We start from the raw sequence: 6,000 nt of genomic DNA, 5'->3' as shown, positions 1-6,000 counted from the left end.
AGCTATCAGAGCAATGGATCTGAACTCTCACTGGAAAAAGCAGCTTTAAACTGTTGTGTTGGATTCAGGATCTGTTTACAGAACCTATTTATGATACAATGGGTACATGTATGAAGCACCTATTTCTATGGCCACCTCAATTATTATTTTGTACTTGAAGATTTATTCAAGGGGCCGTTTAGCAATAGATGGCAAACACTGTGTTAAGAATTTCCCCTTAGTTTCGCTACCAACTAGCCCAGCTAAAGAACAGATGTAGTTATACCATTTTTGAGCAGCAAACTTGCTTAAAGCTAATAAAATGGCAGTGCTTTGTACAGTGCTGAAACAGATTTTCATCACTTGTATAATTAGCCATACTCTGGAGTTTGTGCAAAACATAGATATTTAAGCAGCAGTTTCTATGACTACCATCATTCTGCTCCTTATCTCTGAAGGATTAGCCAGGGATTCTCTTTAATGGGTGTTAAGAAGGGAAAGTCATGATGGCATAGTACTGCTTGTGAGATGGTGGGTGTTAGAAGTGTAGGGAACCATTTTTTAAGAACACTACTTTCAAGACCCTCTCTATCTTGGCCAGGTATATTTTTGCTTTTAGCTCATGACTGGTCATTTACAATCCTGCAAAAAGATTTCCAGGGAGCAAAAAGGGAGCAGAGTCCAGGGCTGCAGCCTAAAGATGTTTCAATACATTATGTGTCTTCACCTTCTCCAGAGCAGAGGGAAAAGGTCAGCAAGCTGAAGATTCAACATCTAAGACTCTACTTACACAGAGCTTTAATTTTAATAAGTTTGGGAAGGTGGCTGGAAAGGACAGAAGAGATTTCCTTTAAGAATTAGAGGACCATGAAAAAATGAATTTATCTCTAACAATTTTGCTTTTATAACTGCACCTGTGACAAGAGGGAGCTGGTTCCAAGGCTCCAAGATGATCACTCTCTGTAGAGCTGATTGAAAAGGAGCTTCCTTCTCCCTGAGGAAAGGCATGGACTTCAAAATGTGTTTTCATTCCAAAAACACTAAAAAGAAAATATCTTGGAAACTTTCACAAGAAGAAATAATTTTGCTCCAATGTTATTAAAAGGACTAGTTGAACACTTATATAGTTTTAGTTTTGATACAGAATTTTAGAAATCAGAACACTGAAAGCCAACATAAGAAATCCAAATGTTTGGGGAAATTCAAAGAATTTCCATGAGAAGACACCCAGTGCAGTTTTTTTTTCTTGAGACCTTGTTTTCCAGCCAAAGCATCTTTAAAGAACGAGCACTGAGCTGAACCTGAATTCTGTGTCAAACCCTGGGCAAGTCTTCATTCTCTGTGCAGTTGAATTTGAAAGGCTCAGGAGAAGCTCCTCTGACTTGTACCAAGGAAAGAATCATGAAAAATAGATAATAAGTAAGAAGAGCAAAATAATTCACCATGTACCTAAGTATTAGGTGACTTTTGCTACCAGCATTATACAACTGCTTCTAGAATGTCTGTAGGCTTTAAATGGCTCCCTGAAATCTGAAAGAGAAACTAATGGCATTTCAAAGTACTAAGAAGGAACTTGCAGTTCCTTCTCTTAGGTTATATGAGCAGAAATTCACAGGAGACTAACTTACATTCAACTAGTTGCAATCATTCTGAAGCTCATTAAAAAAACACACAACAAAAATCATCAACTAAAAAATGACCACACTACAAATTCCAGAATACTATTTCTTAAAAATTTTAAGAGCAGTTGTGTATTTTGGAGAGCTTAGAAGCACTGCAGGAACACTTAGTTATACCTTACATAATTGGCCACTAAATATATCTCTGTAGCAGCTACATTAGTACAGTCACACTGGCAGAGTACTATAACAGCCTTCAGAGCTTGCCAGAACGCAGACCTGGTGTGCTCAAGACAGAACAGTTCCTGGGGAAAAAATGTTCCCCCTTGCTCTGTGTATGTCAAGGCAGGAATGAATTTTTAGGAAAAGTTTCTTTCTTCTAGATTGTTACTATGCAAAGAACAACGCAGTTTTCTTCTGCCAGTGAGCCCCACCCTCCCAAACATTGACAGAAAGACACAGGCAAGGCACAGAAAGGCTGTAGGGCAAGGCACCCAGTCTCCCAGTATAACAAAACGAGGTGCAAAACAAAGACCTCATCTTGGAGGTCCAGTAACTTAGACGAGTAGGTTTAATTAAGTTTAGGCATCTCTTAAATTTCCCTGTGCTTCAATACAAAATGGATGCTTAATCATCTCTGGAGGACCAGAGATGACCCCCTCTGCTGCAGGCCCCAGCATCCACAGGCAGGAGAGCAGCAATACAGCAGCCATAGCTACCACAGTCTGTAACCCATTGGAGGCTGAGATCACACACTCCTGGCTTAAAGTTTAGTGCTATATCTCTTTGCTCTTACATAGAGATAGTCGTCTTCCCGCTTACTTCCTGTTATTATTTCTCCTTTTTTTTTTTTCAATGCACCTTTAAGAAGCTTAGATCACTACAGGCCTCCCCAGTATGGGCAATAAAACATATTAATCTCTCGAGCAATTTAAGACAAGTGATGGATGGTAGATGAACCCAATATTTGTGTCACTGCTAAACAGATTTGGAGAGGCAGAGTGTACCTCTGGTGGCAGACTGCATCTCTAACAGGGTAAACTTCGGTGTGCTAATTGCCACAGAGTACAAATTGGTTGCTAGTCTGTGCCTGGAGGTCCTGAATGAAACAAATTTCTGTGTAATCGTCCAAAGAGATTTGGACTGAAAACTTTAATCACAGTTTTAATGACAGAATTCTGCAGGACAAGAAAATAGAATTTGTCCTCTGTAGTGAAAGTTTATAGGTAAGAACAAGTATAATGCAGTTTTAGACAACGTTCACTTATAAGGGTAAACTAATCAGACAGAAGGAGAAAAAGGACCAAGTTTTATATATGTTTCTCCTTAGTAAAGCACTCCAGGACTATGAAAGACAAGCCAGAGTTCAGCAAACATTCATTTTTAGACGTCTTCTGCTTTTCATTTTTGCTGTGCTTCCTCTCCATTGCTCATAGGCCCAACAGGGAAAGGTATCACTGAGCAGAAACCACCATTTGTTACTAGGGATTTGACCTCCTAGTAGGGTCAGCAAAACAGAGGGAGAAAGTAGCAGAGGGACTAAGCTCAATTCTGTAAGTGCACTTGTTGAGGCTGACAACAAGTGGAAGTGTTTCGGTGCCTAGCTGGAATTCCTCAGAGGAAAAGAAACTTGAGCATTCAATGAGGGAATAGGAGAAAGACTAGATGTCTTCCTAGAGCTAGCAAGTGTTACTCTGATCCTAGTTCAATTGTCTTGTTTCCAGATACGTGCACACTTCTGTATGCCCTTCCCCCACAAATATCATCAGTGTTTACATAAGAAAAAAGTAATTAAGGAGAAAAGAGGCTTAAAAAATTACTGTTTTAGAAGTTCTCCTACCCTGGAGAAAAGATTGATTATGATCACTTGATTTCTCTGTTTTTAAAAAATTTGCATTTCAAAGAATAAGCCAGAGAGAAAGAACAGAGTCCACAGTAGCATCAGCTTAACTAAAACAATTGTTGAATATTCATTTTGCCTCTTCTCTCCACAGAAAGACTGATGCTGCTGTAGAAGGTGCGTGATAAGCATACTGAAGACAGGAGCTCTTTTGAGCTCTAATTTCAAGTGAAGAGCATCTACTGCGTTTTTGTGCTTGTTAGTGTAATTATAATTCAATATTTTCATTGCAATAACGCCTAAGCAATCCCACTGAGATTCATTCTGCTACGCAACATAAAAGCATGTTGAAACGACCCCCAAAAGGATTGGATGGTTGCCAGTCCTACCTTGCAGATACATACATGATTTAAAGGCTAAGTCAATAACAATGTTTTTGACAAGACTTGTACTCTGCCACTAGCACAAGGACCTGAGCTAGGAAAGGTGAAATGAGCAGAAACAGAAAGCTTTATCATTTGTTTTTCTATTGTGCTCACATATAGACTCTGAAGTTCAGTCTCTGCAGCCATCAGCTGAAATCAACATGGTTCAGTATGGAGCACACATTGATTCAGACCCATTCCCAAAGCCCACTAAAGAGGATAAAACCACTATCATTTTGGGTAGAGCACACCATTTCCCTCCGTGCTCACAAGTGAGCCAGCAATTACCAATGCTTCTCTTACTCTCCTGTCCCTTGTTCTACCTTCCTCTCTCTCCCTATCTTGAAATTTCACCTTCTTAAAATTTAGGTTTATAACATTTTTAAAGAGAAAAAACACCATTCTAAAATTTCCTATCAGAGGAAATAATTTACTCTTACAGAAGAATAAATAAATTACCTTATCCTTTGACAAGATGTCCAGCTCAGGAAAACAGGGTGGCTTGTTAGTTCACAGGCAAATGCAGTATTTTTCATTCATGACAGGGTTGTAGTAGAAGACCTTTCAGAACTTAAAGTGATTAAAAAGCCGTGGACAACGTGTGCATTTACACAGACTGACACACAGCTTTGTGTGCATGGATTAATACATGATTTCATATGCAAACAAACACACAGACACACACACCCCCTTAAGGACTTTTTTAGCCAGAGAATTGAATTCAGGCTTTGACAGCCTAAAACAAGCAGCAGAAAACCAGTCACAAAAACCCTCAGCAAGGGAACACTAGCGGAGTTACCCAGATACCCTCATACCTTCTCCTGGGATGCATAAGAGACTGAAACTTCTGCAGTTCAGCAAATCCCACCAACTTCAGTGAAGTATAGGAAACCCAGAGACCTCTGAGTATCCAGTTCTAAGGACTTAAAGGGTAGTAAAGACAAGCAACCTGAGACACTGTCCAGCAAGTCTGGCCCAGGCACCTTGACACTCAGGCAACATAATCATCAGCTTTGTCAACCTTGCTAGCCACCACCAGATCCACAGGTCATTAAGCCCAACCTTGTTTCAATTAGACTAATTAATTACTACTTTGCAGCACCTTCCTCTCAGCTGGCCCCTACTATTGCCGGATTACTTCATACTAACTAGAAAGAAAATTTTTGCTGCAAACAAATCTGCTAGAAAGCATTTGTATTTACACAGAATAGCAATAGTGAAACAAACAAACAAACAAAAAAATCACCTTTCTGCCAGCTGAAGAACTGCACAGCACTGTACATGTGTGCTCTTGTACCATTTGGCTCAGCTGGAAGCACAGGAGAAAAACACCGGCCTGTTTCAGAGACCACAAACTTACCTAATGCTTATATCAGTTTCTGCCACATTCAGCAAGACCTTTCAGGTCTTCCAGGCTTCAGCTAGTGATGAAACCTAAGACTTGGAAAAATCACCTTTATTAGCTTAGATGGGCTGTGTGGCAGGTTTGCAAGCCATGGCCTCTCTCTGGCACAAAGAGGGCAAGGTGTTTCTCCATCGGCACAGACCTGAGCCTGCTGCGGCCATTCCGGGGTTCTGCGGGTGGGTTTGCTAGGGGTGAAATGGGGGCAGGTATCCAGACTTCTGAGCTCCAAAATCTTTTCTCCCTTCTCTGCAAACTGCCACGGACAAGTCCAGGGCAGCCCTGCCAGCAGCTCAGCTCCCCACTCACTACCTGGAATGACAACCCCGCTGTCAGTCCCATTTTCGATTTCCCCATCCATTGCTCTATCAACAGCGAGCTCAGCACAGTGGTCATTGTTGGCAAGTGAGGCCACCACCTGCTTTCTCTGAGACCATCACAGGCTCCCCTGCAGATTCAATGTGACATAAACCCATGAGTCCAGAGGTTTGTTTTATCCAAGGAGTGTAAAAAAAAAAAATGAAGTCAGTCTCTCCTCAAGCTTGAATGCAGCATTTCTAGCAATACCTCTTACCTCTGGCTAATTGAGTCCTTAAAAGCACTTTCCTTAAAATAAAGGAGTATTCCTTTAATGCTCTTCTGCTTCATCATGTTGAAATAATACTACCATACTGTCTAGAAAACAATAAAATGTGCCCAAATTTATTTTTCTTTCAATAGGAAAAAACCCACAGG

The sequence above is a fragment of the Manacus candei genome, unplaced genomic scaffold, assembly GCF_025592945.1.
Source record: "Manacus candei isolate 608988 ecotype Guabito, Panama unplaced genomic scaffold, ASM2559294v1 h1tg000017l, whole genome shotgun sequence".
Classification (NCBI taxonomy): domain Eukaryota; kingdom Metazoa; phylum Chordata; class Aves; order Passeriformes; family Pipridae; genus Manacus; species Manacus candei.
Note: the sequence above shows the minus strand (reverse complement) of the source record.